The 20,542-nt window shown below is 37.9% G+C and overlaps 1 protein-coding gene across 3 annotated transcripts in view; it reads right to left on the reverse strand.

Moving 5' to 3' along the window:
* LOC5577565 (probable nuclear hormone receptor HR38) overlaps nt 1–20,542 on the reverse strand; it is a 479,889-nt gene that overhangs the window by 363,095 nt on the left and 96,252 nt on the right. Inside the window, exon 1 of one of the 3 annotated variants that reach the window (XM_021846268.1) lies at nt 3,202–3,295. The exons of the other annotated variants lie outside the window; for them this stretch is intronic. The gene's annotated coding sequence lies outside the window, so the exon portion shown is untranslated. Of the gene's footprint in view, nt 1–3,201; nt 3,296–20,542 lie in introns of those variants that run through there. 3 annotated transcript variants of the gene reach the window in all.

The raw sequence follows: 20,542 nt of genomic DNA on the forward strand, positions 1-20,542 counted from the left end.
GAGCATGCATTGGTTGATAAAAGTGCTGAAGACACAAAATTGCTCAGATCAAAATTTACGCTGCCAATAAATACAGGTGAGTGTCCAAAGTAGCCCCCGGAATCAAAAGTAGCCCCGTCCGACGGTATTTAATTCATTAAATAAGGTTGAATGGATTGTTAGTTTTCGATCTGGATAATTTGAAATAGCTAGATGCCCACAATATCCACTGCAAAATATAACTAGCAAGAACATCCTTTGCAGGTTCCAGTGGCTTTGTAATAAGATTGATCAGTTAGTGGGAAGTCAATAATTTGTGTTCAAGAAAATAATAAAAAAAATTGAAGAAAATGTCGTGAACCGTTTGAACTATGTTTAAGAAAAAAATATACACCGAAAAAATATTTTATTTATTTTCAATGAAAAAATCAAAAATAAAACTAAAATTTTAAGTTAGGCAGCGTCCATTTATAACGTCACGCTAAAATTGGCAGTTTTCTGACTCCCTCCCCCCCGTCCGTAACGCTTTTTGTATGAAACATTTCAAACTTTTGTATGAGCCGTATCGCTTGAGCCTACTCACACCTCCCCTCCCCCTAGAGCGGTACGAAATTTGTGGACGGTGCCTTACACAAAAACCCCATTCTTAAAATTTATAAATTTTTACCATAGAATCTTGATAGTAAACGGATGTTTGGGACAAAGTTTCATGATGAATAAATTTTCAATAATAAGTTTTTCTAGAAACAAATTTTGGACGGTTTTCAAAATTTTGAATTTTTGCCAAAATAAATAAACTTGTTTTTAATTATGAATCGTGGTTTACGGCTAACCAGCCGAGTGGATGCTTAACAACTACCGAAAAGCTAAACATAACATATAATTTGCAATTGGATTAGATGGACAAATTGATGTGAAGATTTGCGAAAAAGTTACACGTCTTCTCAGTGAGAATCGAACTCACGACTCCCCGATCTCTAGTTGAGGCGCGTTACCACTACGCCATGAGAGGACTCATTAACGCAAAAGTTAACACCATGAGTCCTCTCAGGGCCCAAACTTATTGGGATACCTAGGGTATTTCAAAGTGCAAAAGATGTGGAAATTTTATGATGATATTTTATTTCGATAATTTCATGAAATTGACATGACATGGCATTTATTTAATTCTGGGTAGAAAATCATGATTTTTTAGCCATCCAAAGCTACCAGTGCATGATATTTTGGAAATGTGCCCGCTTAAAAAAGCGTTCTGGAAAACGTGAACTGTCAAAAATACACTATGAACTACCATCATGTTTACACAAAAACATGATCTAGTTCACGGTATATTTTTTCTTGTTGACGAGTTCACGTCTGCTGTTCATGGATACGAGAACGGATTTTTTTCTGTTCGACTTTAAGGTTCCTACCGAAACCGTTATCCGGTGACCCAGAATGACCACAATAGTCTCCAAATTGACACAGATTATACATTCTGTCAAGTAAATCAATGTAACTATGATTTTTGAAGTTTTCGTAAAAGTTTCCAACATTCCCTTGATAATTTTCATTACGAATTACTCGAGGTACCCTAACAAATTTGGACCAAAGTCCACAACCATCACCGAATTCGAAAATTTTATTACTCATTTGTCGAAAATTTCATCAAAATTCGATTACGTAGTTATACAATTTTGAAACTTCGATGTCGGAACCCAGTACTGTAAAGGTTTATAACACGCCTGTCTAGCGAATTAGTAATTGTTCCTAATAGTGAACTGAATGGATTGTTCCATCCAACAAAGTGATTAAAATATTAAATTACATGTTTTCAAATCAACTTTTGCTGCCATCGAAAACTAACTTCCTTCTCCCATCAACCCCTCGGAAACAACTTTCCGTTTTCAATCAGCGACTCTAAAAATAATCTGAAAATGCACTTTCATCCTTATATGGCGCCGTGCCATCCTCGTGTGGCACTCCACATCCAGCAAGTGTAGCCTTTCACGTAGATAAGTACAACAGAGTATTTCCCACAGGCGAGCGTGGGCGTCTAGCTCAATTTGAAATTCCATCCACACTCACAGCATCCCGTCCCTCATCACCACCATCACCCGTCTTGTGTGACAATCCCCTCTCTCGCCATCAGATTCATTGATAAAATCTGAATCGGTTACGTTCTGTGGTCCCACCCACCTTGGGCCTCCCGATTTCATTCATTCATTCATCTCGCACACAAAAGCCTGAATCTCATCTTACTCTACTGCACTCACGGAGGAACACGCGGATGGAGCGGATTGTCGAAGGAGCGCGCCCCATTGGAGACAATGGCGTGGAAAATCGATAAAACCTTTTCCTCCACGTGATGTGTGCACGGTGCTACGTTCGGCATTTTAATGAAGAATTATTTCCAACTGGCAGGACAACGCCATTTCGTGACATACAAGAACCATTTCATTTTCAATGATATAGATAAATATTCGTCTAGAGAGGTTGAGAATACCTACTTTGTATCAACTTTTGAACCAAGCCTAATAATAAATCTTGAAATGAAAACCGAATTTAGTACTATACCATTTAGGTTCAAGTTGAAGTGAAAAATGTGTGAATACTATGGACCGATGCACGAGTTCACTAATTTGACGTTTGAGCGGTGCCAAATCCACTGGTTACCATCACATAAATAACACGGCACCGCTCAAAAGTCAAATAATGAACTCGTGCATCGGTCCATGGATTTCTTTAAGCCGATCCTAGTACGTGACACAGAAGGCGGCCTTACAGTTGAATTCGAAATCATGGGTATCTGTCGAAGGATAAAAACTTCAGTGGAATCAAATGGTAGTACAAAAGCGTAACTTAAAAATGGGCCTTTAGATTTTTTTTTATATTTTGACCAGGTATTCTGTCTAGTCATAGAAATCAAGTGGTAAGCACTGTTTTTATGGAGATTTGTTTGTTCTGACGATAACTCGGTCTAAGGAACACCGTGTAATGTTCTGTGTCACTGCTACTATGTAGTAGTATCAAAATCGGTGATGTCACAACTCTAGATGTCATATGATGAAGCCGCTGTTGACAATGACTTCGCGGGGGTGGATTCCCATGTCAAGGACATTCCATTCATTCAACGGTCCCACAGGATTTAATCGGTGTTGGTTGAAAGCCATCAGGCACGTTCCCATGATAGAGTCAATCACTGTTGTTTCGCATTGAGTAATTTTTCGATTGAAAACCCACCTCTGAACTCCACTTTTGACGAATTCAGCGTTGGACTTCTTCGAACCGGGGGTTCCAATGGAATAATCCTCTTTCGACAACTTAACTTTCCACTTGGCTCACTTCACGGTTTCACAAGATTTTCCCACTAAATTTCACTCGATTTGAATTTTCACTAATCAGAATTCAAATTTTCACCAATCAGATCAGAATCCTTCTCAAAGGGCACCCGACAACGACGACGATTGCATCATAGTTGTTCGATTGTCCGCGCGAGACTGAACCCGGTTGGGTGGTTGGGTGGCCACTTTATGATGATGATGATGGCATCGATCCACTCCACTTTCGGGGTCGGACGGAACGGACGGAACGACCTTGAGCGAGGTTCTGCTGGTTGGACTCGGTGATGGCATTGCGTGACAGGGATGGGCGATATGGTGCTCCTTTGGGGGCGCAAAGGATCACTGGACTTAAAAGTGTGTGAGTTAGTGAGAAGAGAAAGAGAGAGAGAGAGTTCTGGGTCCGCACACAGATGTGGTTCGTTGATGAATGATGTCGTCCGGGTGGAAAATGTTTGGACAAGTGACGTCACATGGATAAACAGATTGATTGGATATCGTGGTGGGCGGGAGCCGGGTCGATGGACGACCGGTGGGTGCGAGGGGGCGTTTTAGGGATTATTTCATCTACTAGGTTCCGACAGGATTACGTTAGGGATTGTAGCGTTGTACGTGACGGAGAAATACTAGGAATTGGAGAACCGGGCTTCGGGCCCCCACACTGCACAGTGGTCCAGGAATCAGTTTTACGCGGAAAGATGCATTTTGAGCTTTAGAATGAAACATTAGACAAAAACGGTCTTCTACAAAGTTGTGTGTGTTAGTAAGGTCGTTTGTTTGGTGTTATTGAAAATTAGGGTGGACCACTTTTTCATAGAAATTGTGTAACTAACTTTCTTATTTGTAGAAATTATATTACACATGCTTCAGCAAAGTAGTAGACCATTCAATTTCAAGCAACTTTGCCAAAAAAAGTTTTTTTGTATCTCTTAAATTGACCGATTTAGAGCTATTTTCCTAAAGGTAACATAGGGTGGTCCGAACAAAACTGGTTTTCTGGCTCTAGAGTTTTCAATTCAAATTTCTCATCAAAGTAGTCTATGAAACACTTTTACAGCTCTAAAAAATGCGTAATTTGGTGAGTGAAGAAACTCGCTATCTCCTTCCGTTTGTGAGTTATTGTTGTTTTTCTCTCAAAAACATGCCTACTTTGATTGTGAATATCTCTGATTGGGGCAAACATAAAAAATATCTTTTGACGGCATTGAAAAGACAAAATAAAATTGTATATTATATCAAAAAATTACAGATGTGTTATTTTTGTAACTTTAATAAAATGCCCTGAAAAACGAAGGATTTTAAGCAGAAAAACTTTAATAACTTTTGAACTAAAATACATATCATCAATATTTTTGCATGAAAATTTGCGTTTTGTTAAGTTCTTAAAGTCGTTCATAGACCGCTTTGACGAGAAATCTGAAATAAGAAAGGTAGGGCTCTAAAACTATTTTGAAGATTTTAATGGTATGTATTTCTTCATTATTTTGCATTTTGAGCATGAAAATAAAATTTTAGACAAAAATGATCTTCTACAAAATTGTTTCTTAAAATGTAAGCTTTCATACTGTGTCATTTAAAACTAGAGTGGCCCACAATATCACACAAATCATATATTCAACTTTTTTATTTGCAAAAATACTGGTATATACTCTTAGGCAAAGCGGTAGAACTTGAAATTTTGACCAACTTTGCCAAAAAAAGTTTTTCTGTAGCTCGAAATTTGTCCAATCTAGAGCATTTTTTCCTAATCATCGCAGGATGGTCCAACAAAAATAAGTTTTTCAACTCTAGTTTTTTTAATATTAGTTTCTCGTCAAAGTCGTCTATGAACGACTTTTGAAACTTAATAAAACGCAAAGTTTCATGCAAAAAGATTGATGATATCTATTTTAGTTCAAAAGTTATTAAAGTTTTTGTTATAAAAAATATTTGTTTTTAAAGACATTTTATAGGAGTTACAAAAATAACACATCTGTAATTTTTTGATATAATATACAATTTTATTTTGTCTTTTGAATGCTGTCAAAAGATATTATTTATGTTTGCCCCAATCAGAGATATTCTCAATCAAAGTAGGCATGTTTTTGAGAGAAAAACAACAATAACTCCCAAACGGAAGGAGATAGCGAGTTTCTTCACTCACCAAATTACGCATTTTTTAGAGCTCTAAAAGTGTTTCATAGACTACTTTGATGAGAAATTTGAATTGAAAACTCTAGAGCCAGCAAACCAGTTTTGTTCGGACCACCCTATGTTACCTTTAGGAAAATAGCTCTAAATCGGTCAATTTAAGAGATACAAAAAAACTTTTTTTGGCAAAGTTGCTTGAAATTGAATGGTCTACTACTTTGCTGAAGCATGTGTAATATAATTTCTACAAATAAGAAAGTTAGTTACACAATTTCTATGAAAAAGTGGTCCACCCTAATTTTCAATAACACCAAACAAACGACCTTACTAACACAAACAACTTTGTAGAAGACCGTTTTTGTCTAATGTTTCATTCTAAAGCTCAAAATGCATCTTTCCGCGTAAAACTGATTCCTGGACCATAGTGCACTGTACATCACAGCTATATAAAGCTCTTTTACTGTAAGATCTTGAATTAGACTACAAACTACTACTAATTCTACCTGAAGAAAACTAACTTCATTTATGAATGTAGAACAAAGTTTTCGTTTTTTTTTTTTGTTTTATAACTGGTAATTAATTATGCTTTGCTAAAGTTTGGCTAGATGGGAATTTCTATAAAAAATTTGCTGCCATTGATCATGACATTAAAATGCCAGTTGTTATCAGAAACATTGAACTTTTTTTTCAGAATTTTCTAAAAATTAAGCTAACAGTAAAATCGCTTTAAAAACACAATGATATCATGCAAAAATACGGTAAACATGATTTTTTATACATTCCAATGGCAGTTTACTTTTAAAATGTAAAGGTTTACCAATGATCAGTTAATCGAAGACGTGTGTCAGTGTATATTTTTCAATTCGACCGCATCAAAAAAAATTAGATAAATGGCCTTCATAAGATTTTAGCCGGGCCCACGGATATGTAAATCCGGCCATTGAAGTACTTCTGGAAACGATTGATAAGATGAGAGTTTGGTATGCCGATAAATGTTCTAGCTGTTAAGTGAAATACCTATAAGTCAATGAAAGCCGAATTTAGTACTATACCATTAAATTTCACCACAATTTGCATCCTTTACTAAACAAGAATAGACTAGACCAGACTGTGGCTTTCTGTTTTATATTATATTCGTGTGCATTAGAGGAAGGATTACCAACTGGTGAGCTCGTTTTATGCTTATGATAACACATTTTTTCAAGAGAGCCGTAATTTCACATAATTTTCAAGCAAACTATGTATGTTTCGTATCTACAAGTGTCGGCATTATGCCTGTTTTTGTACAAATTGAATATACTTACATATATATTCTCTTTTTGAAATAACTAAAAACATCTTTTGAATAATTCGACATTAAGGAGTGTATCGAAAAGTAGTCGCAAACATTCAAAACGGTATATCTCAAAGCATAGTTCTTTTTTTTAAAAGCTTTTTTCACGCAAATCTTCATCGTGTCATCAAATATTGAAGCAACTAAAAACATATTGAATAATATGCAGTCTTGATATATATACTAAAAGGTTTTTGAAGTGTCTTCTGAAGATTCGATGATTTGTATTGAACAAAATGTATATCAAACAAAATAGGATGAAAAGCTTATTCTATCGGAAAATATATTTACTTCACACAGCACGTAAAACGGATTTAAAAAAAATGAATTATTTCTCTAAGAAAGCTCAATTATTGGAATAAAGTCGGTTTTGGAAAGTCACTTTTGTATAATCAACTTTTGAAGCTCTGTCATATAAAGCGGTAATTATATAGAGTTCCATTTTTTGCTTACGTTACTTCATAAATATGCAAAGAAACTTTTCCAACCAAAAAACATGTTTTTATTCGTTACAATCGTTCGAAATTACCATTAACGTGTAGAAAGAAAAAATCAAAAAACGAGGTCGATTTTTAAACTTTTTTCGAATTTTGTATTTGCTCTCAAATGCTTTTTAATGTATTTTTCAATATATTGTTTAAACTATGTCATGAGAGTTATGGCACAGAATATATTAGCATGAATAAAAACCATTTTTTCTTAAAATTTAACACATTTATTATCAAATCAATTTTTTCAGAGGTGTGCAAGATTTTCATCGACATCTGTTAGTAATTTGCAAAATTATTATACAAAATGCCACTTTATAGAAACAGTATCACCGCATCATAATTTTTAAATACATTGTAAAGCATTTCTGATCAAAAAATTGTTTGTAGGTTCAACCCAATATGTTTGAGCCTGTTTTGAATGTTTTCGACTACTTTTCGATACACTCCTTATGGATGTTGTCGTACTTTTTTAAATCTTCCGCCAAAACCTTCTTCAGACAAAAATACTTTCAGTATAAGGCGAATTTTTCTCCCTTATCCTCAATTTATCATAACTCACGCTTAATATTTTTCATACGTGAGTGGTCAATCACACAACTCATCAGTCAAAAAATCATGGATGAGTTGGCTCACCTTTATGACTCATTGGGTGGAATGAATAAAATGTAGTTCAGTTGAGTTTACTACATTCTCGGCTATAAACGCTATGTGTGGAACATGTTTGTGTCATTTTCCTTTCTACACCTTTCGAACATACTACAAACAACGCGTTTCTATGAATAAAGGTAGTATTTACTACAAAGCTACTAGTAGTTAGCTACAGAGGTTCCTACACATGCTTTGAGATTGCGGAATTGAATGGAATAATTTACTTTTGAGTAAAAATCATGGGAAAACGATATGAGTTTTGATATTTCGGAAGGTATTTTAGTTTTGCTTAGGAATTCTGAGATTACAATAACATTCACCCCGCCAATTCTGAGATTTCGGTAAGACTACCGGCTGTAGCAATTTGTAATATCCGTGTGAATTCTGACATTACGATAATTATGTTATTTTCTAGGAATTTTGGGATGTCCGTAGGAATTCAGATATTTGTTATGTAATTCTGAATTTTACGTGTAAAATCTGACATCTCAGATTCTCAGATTTCCTTTGGAAATCCGGAATTCCTGTAGGAACTTTGGAATTTTGATAGGGATGTCGGATTTTTAATTATAATTCTGGAATTTAAAAATCCATTCTAGGCATATTGCAGAAATATTAGAAATCTGGTAAGAACTCTAGAATTAGGGTGGAAATAGGTTTCCTGTTATTATTCTCTTGGAATTCTGTGCGTATCTTTGAGACGGCATTTCTTTAAGAATCTATGAGATTTCGATGCGATTCCTGCGAATTATTGTGTGAATATATGTAAATCTGAAAATCAATCTTTGTAATTAATGTAATAACCTTTAAGATTCCGTTGATCTCCAGTTCCATTGGAATTTCAAAGCAAGGCTTTAACATAAACCTTTTGAATGTCGCTAAATATTTTTTAGATTTCAATAAGATTTTTTTTGTGAAACCGATAATAATTGTAATAATTTCAAAGAGAACCATGGTGTTTCAGTGGAGATCCTCATTGAGTTCTAACAACTACTAACGGAGTCACTACAACTCCCATACAAATCTCTACATTCTAAATTCTAGAAATTTCAAGGATACTATCAGAAACCCCACCGAAATAACGAAAGTATCACAGAAACACTTAGAATTTCCAGAATTCAATATGCTGTTAAGAAAACACACGGGGAGCATCAAAATTCTACCGCAATTTCACCAGAACCTCAGTACTGGTCTAGGAAATATGTGGTTCCTAGAGTGTCCATCCCGGGACATCCCGGGACAAAAAATCCCGGGATTTGACAAATTTCGGGATTTCCCGGTTCCCGGGATTTTATTTCCGACATCCCGGGAATTTCGGGATTCCCGAAATGTACGTATAATTTGATGAAAACCACTAAATTTCACTGAAAAACAATGACATTTTTCCTCACTATCAACCTTATTTGATAAAGTAGAAAAGCATAATAAAAAAGAGAATAAACGAGTAATTATTTTCATGAAAAGATCAATTTACCAAGTAAGAAACACATATTTTTATTTGTCAAGTTGCAAAGTTTAAATGCTTTTCTTTTCAACATTATCCTTTTTTATAAGCCTATGCTGAGATAACAGATTTGAAAGTAAACGTAAACTGCCGCAAATCGCAAGTCAGTACCATCTACAAAAAAGCAGGCATTGAAAAAATTGACTGAGAAGTTCTCGTTTTCCAGTAAATACCTACCTAGAATCTCGTTTTCCATGAAAATAATTAAAAAAGTTCCAAAAGATTGGAACATGGAAATCTCAATGAAACTTTTATAATTTGCTTTTATCTTCGTTACTTTTCCAAGAAAAATAAAAAGATGACCAAATAACGATTCATTTTTGTGTTATACGATGCGAAAATCTACAGCGGGACTGACATGCGTTTACTTTTCATTATGGGACAATTCGTCTAGGTGTTTTTTCCTTGTTTTACTGAACAAAAAGTGATTTCTTGTTAGTGCAGTTAGAAGATATAATGAAAACTGATATCAACTCAATTTTGACAAAAATGCAGATAAGACTGACTTGCGATTCACGGCAGTAAACTTCAGTCAATAATTTTCAGTAATTATCTTTTAGCATGATCTACAATTTCTCCATTCATAAGTGTTATAGAGAATTTGAAAAAAATAAACATAGCAAACCCGTAATTAGTTAGTTAAGTTTCGATGTTTTGTTAGGTTACTTTATCAGAATAAAAAATTCTTACCTTAAATGTGATTTGCTATAATTAACATATTATTTTGAAAAGTTACATTATCTGTTTATTTAATTGAAAAAAAAATATAATGTCAAATTTGTACTTCTATTTCAACCGAAATGCTAGTTTTATTAAAAATTTGATAAATCCCGGGATCCCGGGATTTCCCGGGACAAGCATAGATTTTTATCCCGAATCCCGGGACGAGCAAAATGGTCGGGAAATGGACACTCTAGGGTTCCTAATTTGATAACTGTAATCTCAAGATCTCTCCATAAATTTTAAGCTAAAATTAAACAATCGTCAATCACTGGCGTTGGCGAAGACCGAAAACCACTCAGAAAATTCTTTGCTGTACCATCATCATAAAATCATACACATAAAGAGAATACCAGGCTTATCGCAAAATTACACTACAAATCTTGTCAAATTACAGCACCTTCATGATTTTGGGCAAATTGTCGCGTAATCGATTATATTCCATGCATTTCCTTCATATGCATGATTGTATTAATTGTAGGCGTCACTCTGAATAGATTTTTCTTTACGTGCAGAATCACTCTGCAAACTAAATGTAATTTTCTTAACGTGCAGCGTCAGTGTTCAACGACATGTCAACGTCAACGACATGTGTTATTTTTGGTGGATAGATCGCCTCTAGTTTAATAGATTTGCTAAATTTCAGCTTTTTATTCTATCAAACAGTCATATAAATAATTAAGTTTACGCCGAAAAATTTCTCTCTTGCACCAATAGTTGCCGTCGTGTTCCAGTAGTGGATCAACGGATGGAACCAGTTTTTAAAACGGATGTATAAAAATTAAGAAAAGTCCCAGAGATGATCTTTATGCTCCATTCGAAAGATATTAGTTGCTGTTTCGAGGGAAAAATGTTGAAACCTATGTAAAAATTTACCATTTTGTTTAAAATTCCTTGTACCATTCCCGAACGTCTACTACTGGAGCACTAGCGCAACTACTGTAACGCGTGTAAAAATAGTGGCTCAAGCGATTTTATGTCAAAAAATTAGTTTTACCTCTCTTTTTATATTTTTTTCTATATAGTAGAGGTTGAAATCTTTCTGTTGTTTTATAGCTTAGGTAGTCCACTAATGGCACCGGAACTAGAGTGTCCATTTCCCGACCATTTTGCTCGTCCCGGGATTCGGGATAAAAATCTATGCTTGTCCCGGGAAATCCCGGGATCCCGGGATTTATCAAATTTTTAATAAAACTAGCATTTCGGTTGAAATAGAAGTACAAATTTGACATTATATTTTTTTTTTCAATTAAATAAACAGATAATGTAACTTTTCAAAATAATATGTTAATTATAGCAAATCACATTTAAGGTAAGAATTTTTTATTCTGATAAAGTAACCTAACAAAACATCGAAACTTAACTAACTAATTACGGGTTTGCTATGTTTATTTTTTTCAAATTCTCTATAACACTTATGAATGGAGAAATTGTAGATCATGCTAAAAGATAATTACTGAAAATTATTGACTGAAGTTTACTGCCGTGAATCGCAAGTCAGTCTTATCTGCATTTTTGTCAAAATTGAGTTGATATCAGTTTTCATTATATCTTCTAACTGCACTAACAAGAAATCACTTTTTGTTCAGTAAAACAAGGAAAAAACACCTAGACGAATTGTCCCATAATGAAAAGTCGTATTCGGGATACATTCGTATAAGAGCACGCGCGGATTGCTCCCGTTTATATTTTTGCTAATTCTGCTGTTATAAGCTACAAACTCATCGTTATACTTTATTTAAGTGAAACCAACACCAAATCACATGCCGGAGAAGTGAAGTTTATGTGATTTTTGGCCTCAACATAGTGAAATAACATTAAAAACATTGTGTTAATATCACGCGACTAGAGTCGCCATTGTCGAAGTACCTACACCGTCTCACATTCGCTATAGACAACAACGCAATAAAAATCCGAGTGATAGGTTGTATCCACATTAGGATCTATTTCGTTCAAGTGCAGTGTCGTTAAACTGAAAGCTATTAAGTGTTAGTCGCCAGCTAGCTACGGCCTTATGGCCAGTAGCGCAACCGCCCCTCGGGGTGGCATATTCGAACAGCACAGTAGGAGCAATGTGCCTCAATGGATGCTCGGATCAGACGATATTGGTCAAGTTATGGTGTTTGTTCTGCGCCGTAAGCTAGATAAATCGAACGTTAGTGAAAATGAACGAAATCAAAACGCAGCTCTGCCAAATCCTTTCGTCGTTGGCGCATCTATCCGACAAGTAATTGGTGTGAAGGAAGCTAGTTCAATTGAGACGACCCGAGAAGGAAGGGGTTCTCGGTATTTACTCCGGACCAGCTCTAGAAGCATTGCCGAAAAGCTCACGAAAATTACCAAATTATCAGATGGTTCCGATATCGAAATTATTGCCCACCCCACCCTCAACACTGTGCAGGGAGTAGTTTTCGAACCCGACACTATCAACGTTGACGAAGAAAAAATACAAAAAGAACTGGAATCGCAAGGAGTCCACACAGTACGCCGGATTAAGAAACGAATTAACGGGAAGCTCATAAATACTCCGCTACTAGTCCTATCGATCAGTGGTACTATACTGCCGGAATATGTCTACTTCGGTCTACTCCGAATTCCACTCCGACAGTACTATCCATCTCCTATGATGTGTTTTCACTGCGGTCACTATGGCCACTCACGGAAGTTCTGTCAACAAACAGGAATCTGTCTACGGTGCTCAACATCTCACGACATTCTAGATGGAGAACAGTGCGAAAATGATCCAAAGTGTTTACACTGCAAGGGTGGACATTCGGTGTCATCTCGCGATTGCCCAAAATTTAAGGAAGAGGAAAAAATAATCAGATTGAAAATCGATCGTCGCATCTCACACGCAGAAGCTAAGCGTATCTGCAGCCTTGAATCAAGGACAGAAGGTTTCAAAAATGTTGTTCAGGATCAAATTCAACAGGAGTTGGCGATGAAAGACCAACTTATCGCATCATTGCAACAACAAGTCGCCACTCTCGTCAAGGAAATTGAGTCGTTGAAGAAAATTCTGAAACCAAAACCCAAAGATCTGCCCTCCGCTACTCAAGATGAACAACATGCAACTCTACAGTCTGCAATGGATTCCCCGGTAGTAACGCCTGCCTCCTCGCAATCTAGTTTGTTGAAGCCAAACCGCTTATCCCGCAAAGATAAAGAATCCACTGTTCCACCTGGAAAACCTCCTGGTAGCCGCTGCAGTAGTAGACCTTCCTACGACGTCCAAACCCGGAGCAGAAGTGGAAAAAGGCATTACGACATTTCTCCAACTGATACCGACAAACATAAGGGTAAACGAATCTCAGTACCGGCGAGTACAAGCAACAAACCTATCGACATCGACGAATAATGCCTCGAAAGACACAAAGAAATACTCTGACTACCGATTTTTCTGACCCCGCAACGATAATGGACAAGAGCATAACCTTCCCGAATTACTCTCACGAACTACGACTTCATCCCACGCCAGCAACAGGCAAGCAATCATTGAAGCGGTTTGAAGATGACGAAAGTGTAGTACTCTCTTCACTTCCGGAAGAGGAAGCGAGACTGCAAAGCAAGGTGATCCAGGACGTCTTTCTCCAACCTGTTGAACACCAAGCTTTCAGTCCGGCCGTGATGTACAACAAGCCAAAGGATCTACCACACTCTGCGAAAATCAACAGTACGGCATACGACCAGTTCCGGCACATCAGCGTTATACCTTCCACCAGCAAGACCCAAATATTCGGATATTATGAATCGCCAAGTGCGAGGCCTCCCACGTCGACCCTGACCGGAGATGTTCCGGTTCAACCCGATGAGCCTCCGGCGGCAGTCGACGTGGACCACCAAACCCTACCGGCAAGTATCACTACAATAGTTTCTTATGACCAGTCAGACCACATCCAATCTTTCAACAATACAGCTCAACCAAAACCTAACGGAATGAACCATTTCGAGATCGACCGCAAAACTTTCCCGGACTACTCTCACGAACTACGACTTCATCCCATGCCAGCAACACACAAGCTATCATTGAAGCGGTTCGAAGATGATGAAAGTGTAGCATTCTCTTCACTTCATGAAGAGGAAGCGAGACTGCAAAGCAAGGTGATCCAAGACGTTTCTATCCAGCCTGTTGAACACCAAGCTCTCAGTTCGACCATGAGGATTAACACTCTAAAAGTTCTACCACACTCTGCGAAAATCAACAGTACTGCATACGACCATTTCCGAAACATCAGCGTTAAACCATCCACCAGCAAGACCCAAATATTCGGATGTTATGAATCGCCAAGTGCGAGGCCTCCCACGTCGACCCTGACCGGAGATGTACCGGTTCATCCCGATGAGCCTCCGGCGGCAGTCGACGTGGACCACCAAACCCTACCGGCAAGTATCAATTCAATAGTGCCTTATGACCTGTCAACCCACATCCAATCTTTCAACAATACAGCTCAACCAAGTGTCAACGGACTGGAATATCCCAATAATTCATCCCTCGACGACGAAAGCCTAAGTGAAACGCGCAGTGCATGCAGCCACGAGCCAGAGACAAGGATGCTGTTCTTCCAGTGGAACATCCGTGGTTTGTGGTGTAACCACACCGAATTGTGCCATCTTTTGCTAGACAACCCTCCTATAGTCGTCAGCCTACAAGAGATGATGACTAAAAACGTAAACAACGCCCTTCGGAAAAAATACACCTGGAATTCCGTCAATAGACATTACTCCCAAGGCGCTGGTGCAGCTGGTCTCGGAATACTTTCCGAGGTACCCCACAACTTTATAAAAGTTGATTGTCCAATTCCTGTATGCGTAGCTCGACTGTTAAACCCATACAACATCACAGTCGTCTCCATCTACGTCCCACCAAACAGCCCTGATTCCCACATGTTAGAAACACTGAACAGCATAAAAGGCAACACGGATCCACCCTATATCATCGGTGGAGACTTTAATGCTGCCCATGAAGCTTGGGGTAGTATCAAATCGTCAAGTAGAGGACTAAAACTCTTAAGTTGGATCGTCGATAACAACATGGTCTCTCTCAACAATGGTGAACCCACCTTCATTAGCTCCTCTCACGGAAGTACATCCAGTATCGACTTAACAATTGTTTCTAATAGCATCGCAAGTAGACTCTCCTGGACAATTGCCAAAGATACGCACGGAAGCGACCATTTTCCCATTCGAGTATATTCACAAGAAAGGCACCCCACAGAACAACACCGTAGAAGGTGGTTGTACAAAAATGCAAACTGGCCTACGTTTGAAAACAGCTTACTCGACGTACTGCAGCCGAATAAAGACATTTCCATCGACGAACTCAACAACGCTATCATAAAATCAGCTGAAGCTTCCATTCCTAGAACGTCAGGAAAATCTATTGGAAAAACTGAAATTTGGTGGACCGACGAAGTACAGAAAGTGGTCAAGGCTCGCCGTAAGGCACTACGAAAAATGAAACGAACTGCACCATCGGATCCCAGTTATGAAAGCATACGGAAATCGTTCCAGGCCAGTCGCGCTGCCGCCAGAAAATCAATAGTCCAAGCAAAACAGGAATCCTGGACTAATTTCTGCAGTAGTTTCAATCCACGCACCCCATCCGATGTTTTGTGGAACAATTTCAATAGACTTAATGGTAAAAGGAAAAAAGGGGTTAAAGGGCTCGTCATTGATGGGGCGTTCGTACAAGATCCTCCCATAATTGCTGAACGTTTTGCCAACTATTTCCAACAAGCATCTACAACTCCCGCAATCTCAGCTAGCGCAAGCAACGGAGAAACTATGCTGATATCTTCCACTGAATCGAATTCAGAGTTAGATAAAGAGTTCTCACTAGACGAACTCTTACGAGCTATAGACTCCGCTAAAGGATATTCCACCGGTAAAGATAACATCGGATATCCGATGATACGTCATTTACCAATTTCCAGCAAATATGCTATGCTGAAATGTTTCAACCGCATTTGGGCTGAGGGAAAGTTTCCACAACAATGGAAGGAAGGGATAGTAGTTCCTGTTCCAAAACCTGGTACCACCCAAAATACCATCGAAAATTATCGACCTATCACCCTCCTTAGTTGCATAGGAAAAATCTATGAACGTATGATAAATCATCGGCTGATCACTTTCCTGGAAAAACACAATATTCTCCATCCAAACCAACATGCTTTTCGATCTGGTCGTGGAACCTCATCATATTTTTCCGATCTAAAAGAAATCCTTGAAAATGCCAAACAATCGAAAAATCACCTCGAATTCGCTTTATTAGATATCAGGAAGGCCTACGACCAAACTTGGCGTCCACATATCTTGCAACAGGTGAACCGTTTGAGTGTTGGAAACTGCATGAAATCTTGTATTTCCAATTTTCTGAAAGATCGACTTTTTCGTGTTTGCTATGGGAGTTCACTATCAACCCAAAAACCCCAAGACAATGGCGTTCCTCAGGGTTCGGTTCTTGCTGTAACGCTGTTTTTGCTAGCAATGAATTCCGTATTTGAAGCAGTACCCAAGAACGTTCGAATTCTAGTTTATGCTGATGATATAGTTTTGGTCGCATCTTCCAAACAAATCTCAACAGTACGTCACCACTTGGCAAATGCAGTTAGCGCAGTTAACACTTGGGCTAAGCAAGTGAATTTTTCACTCTCGGCTACCAAATCCTGCCTCTTACATGTGTGTCAGAGATCAAGTCATAGGGGATCAAGGTCGCTGCCAGCAATAGTTGTAGATGGTGAAGCTATTCCGGAGGTTAATTCTGCTCGCTTCCTTGGAGTCTGGATCAATCGTAGAGGACAATTTTCCACGCATGCCGCTAAAACTAAACAAGCATTACGTAATAAAGTAAACTTCATCAGAGCTTTATCGCCTAAGGCTAGCAGATCGACACTTTGGAAAATCTCCAATGCAGTGTGCATATCAAAACTCACCTATGGTGTAGAATTGTTTGGAGATGGAATCACGGCGCTGTTACGACCAATCTACAACGAACTATTAAGAATCTCTTCAGGTGCTCTTCGAACCTCACCAACCCTTAGTCTGGCCACCGAGGCAGGTGAACTCCCTTTCGACCTACGTCTTGCAGAATTGTTGGTACGCAAATATTGTAAAATCATCGAAAAAACCAACAAAAACTATCCGTACTTCCATGAAACCGTAGATCGCATATTGAATCAACTAATAGAACATAATACTCCGTGTATTACTAAACTACGACGAGTTGGACGCCGTCCATGGAATTTTCCCCGAATTCGAGTCGACTGGTCTATCAAAAGAGAGTTTAAGAAAGGACAGAATCCTGGAATTGCTAGGATGTTAACATCGAACCGTATGGACGCACAATACGCTAAACATACAAAAATCTTCACAGACGGCTCTAAAACATCTAACGAGGTTGGTGTAGGAGTAATAGGACCAAATATTTATGTTGAAAGAAGTCTGCTTCCTCAATGTAGCATATTCACAGCTGAAGCTGCAGGACTTCTTTTTGCAGCACGAGCTGCCCCCAGAACACCTACCGTTATCTTGTCAGATTCTGCCAGTTGCTTGTCCGCCATCGAAAAAGGGAAATCTACCCATCCTTTCATCCAGGAATTCGAATATGTAGCAGCTGATAAAAATCTGGTGGCATGCTGGATACCTGGCCATTCTGGCATCACAGGAAACGAACAGGCTGATAATGCTGCTGAGAGGGGTCGCTCAAGTAGACTCCTATATCGGTCCATACCTGCTGCCGATGCCATCCAATGGATTAAACATCAACTTCATGCTAAATTTCAAGAAGAGTGGGCTAACAATTCAGTTACATTCTTGCAACGCTGCAAACCAACAGTCGAGAAATGGATCGACAGAGAGAACCGATTAGAACAAAAAACTCTAACAAGACTTCGTATAGGGCACACGAAAATGACCAAAAAGCATTTGTTTGACAACACCTTTTCTCCAATTTGCGATGTCTGTAATACTAATCTTACGGTTGAGCACATACTGATCAGTTGTAGGAAATTTGATTTAGTTAGGGATGAGCTCGGTCTAAGTAACAACTTGCAAATAATTCTAAGCAATACAAAAGAAAACGAATCAAAATTGTTAAAATTTATCAAAAAATGTAATTTATCTGATAAGATTTAATCCTTAATAAACAGAGGTGAATGAACCGCGAGGTTTAAAACCTCTATAATTAACTCAAAAAAAAAAAAAAAATAATGAAAAGTAAACGCATGTCAGTCCCGCTGTAGATTTTCGCATCGTATAACACAAAAATGAATCGTTATTTGGTCATCTTTTTATTTTTCTTGGAAAAGTAACGAAGATAAAAGCAAATTATAAAAGTTTCATTGAGATTTCCATGTTCCAATCTTTTGGAAGTTTTTTAATTATTTTCATGGAAAACGAGATTCTAGGTAGGTATTTACTGGAAAACGAGAACTTCTCAGTCAATTTTTTCAATGCCTGCTTTTTTGTAGATGGTACTGACTTGCGATTTGCGGCAGTTTACGTTTACTTTCAAATCTGTTATCTCAGCATAGGCTTATAAAAAAGGATAATGTTGAAAAGAAAAGCATTTAAACTTTGCAACTTGACAAATAAAAATATGTGTTTCTTACTTGGTAAATTGATCTTTTCATGAAAATAATTACTCGTTTATTCTCTTTTTTATTATGCTTTTCTACTTTATCAAATAAGGTTGATAGTGAGGAAAAATGTCATTGTTTTTCAGTGAAATTTAGTGGTTTTCATCAAATTATACGTACATTTCGGGAATCCCGAAATTCCCGGGATGTCGGAAATAAAATCCCGGGAACCGGGAAATCCCGAAATTTGTCAAATCCCGGGATTTTTTGTCCCGGGATGTCCCGGGATGGACACTCTAACCGGAACCCTACGTCTGGAATCGAAAAATGATCTATGATTTGTCAACTTCACCCGCTTAACAACATAGCTATTGTATTTAGGGGCCTATTTTATAAATCGAGCACTCGTCTGTATTCATTGTCGATCGAAGCAAGCATGCATATTTCAGATGTCACCCGTCGACTCCCATAGTAATCCAGTCACATAGAAAGACAACTGTCGAAAAATTCGAGTGACAGAGCTGAGTCGAGCGAATTTTTCGGTCGACAGTGACTCCAGTCGAGTCATTTTGATCGACTCGACTTATAAAATAGACCCCTTAATGTCTTTATCCACTTATCGACACTTATTAAACGAACTCGGAGAATATGGTTCTGAATATGGTACTTTACTTCCTTAGTGTAAGGAGAGCGAAAGTTCAATTTTCCTTCGAATTTGAAGAGTAAAAACAGCGAATCAATATTTGAGTTTTCATGAAGTTGTGCACAGACGTGGGAACTTTACATGGTCCTCCACAAGCCTAGATATGGGAAGATTTCAGTCTTCACAGAGGTTCATACAAAAGTTTATAAAGATTCCCGTAGAAGCCTAGGCGGAATAATCCCCGCAAGTCCTCACCAAAGTTCACACATAATTTTTAATGAGTCATCACAGAATTGTCCACTGAAGAATATTTAAACTTTTTAAAAACAAAGTTATCATCAGAAAGCAATAAAAAAACGAAACTTATATAATTAGGTAAGGTTGAAAAATTCACTCAAAATGATACTTCACGACATTTAAAAGGGTAATAAGCAGGAGTATGTGCGTCATACGCGTCATATACGTCAGACATCAATTTAAAATAAGTATAAATTTCCACAGCAAAACCACTCAAAGGTTAGCTTTTTTCAAAATTTTGAATAGAAAAGACAACTACACAATAGATGAAAAGATCCGAATCAATCGAACCCTGTCGACGTCATCAGTAATCCCCACCAAAGTCAAACAAACAATTCAAATGAATCACAACCGGATTCTAATTTATCAAACGTTCTAAAAATACGTTAATGAGTACTTTATTTTAAAACGCCTTACCGCGCGCGCCTCGAACGTCATTGCACATCCTCGGTCCAAATTAGCTGCCATAATTTCCTATGCACCACCATCGTTTATTGTTGCCGTTCGTTCTTGAATCTCGTCGTGCTACCATGCCGATGCCACCCAATTGTACATATTTGTACGCCGCGCAATCATTATGAAAGTGACGCAAGCAAAACACAATCAAAAGCATGATCCAACCAAACAATCAACAACAACGACAACACACATTCTCATCCTACTCGCAGGGAGGCGGAAAAATCCCGATTCTGAGAATTCTCTTCCTTCTTTATCATTTGCACAATAACCGATTTGAAGAGGAAAAACAACCCACCAGGTCGTTCCCGGCGTACTGCTACGTATGTACTCGCTAAAGTACCACCCAACCTACCAACGCACAATGGTTCCGTTTGCACGGTGATAAATCATCTTATACAATATTTGGTTATAAATACCATTAGAATTTCAAAACAGATCTAAT

The sequence above is a fragment of the Aedes aegypti genome, chromosome 2 (genome assembly GCF_002204515.2).
Source record: "Aedes aegypti strain LVP_AGWG chromosome 2, AaegL5.0 Primary Assembly, whole genome shotgun sequence".
Lineage (NCBI taxonomy): Eukaryota > Metazoa > Arthropoda > Insecta > Diptera > Culicidae > Aedes > Aedes aegypti.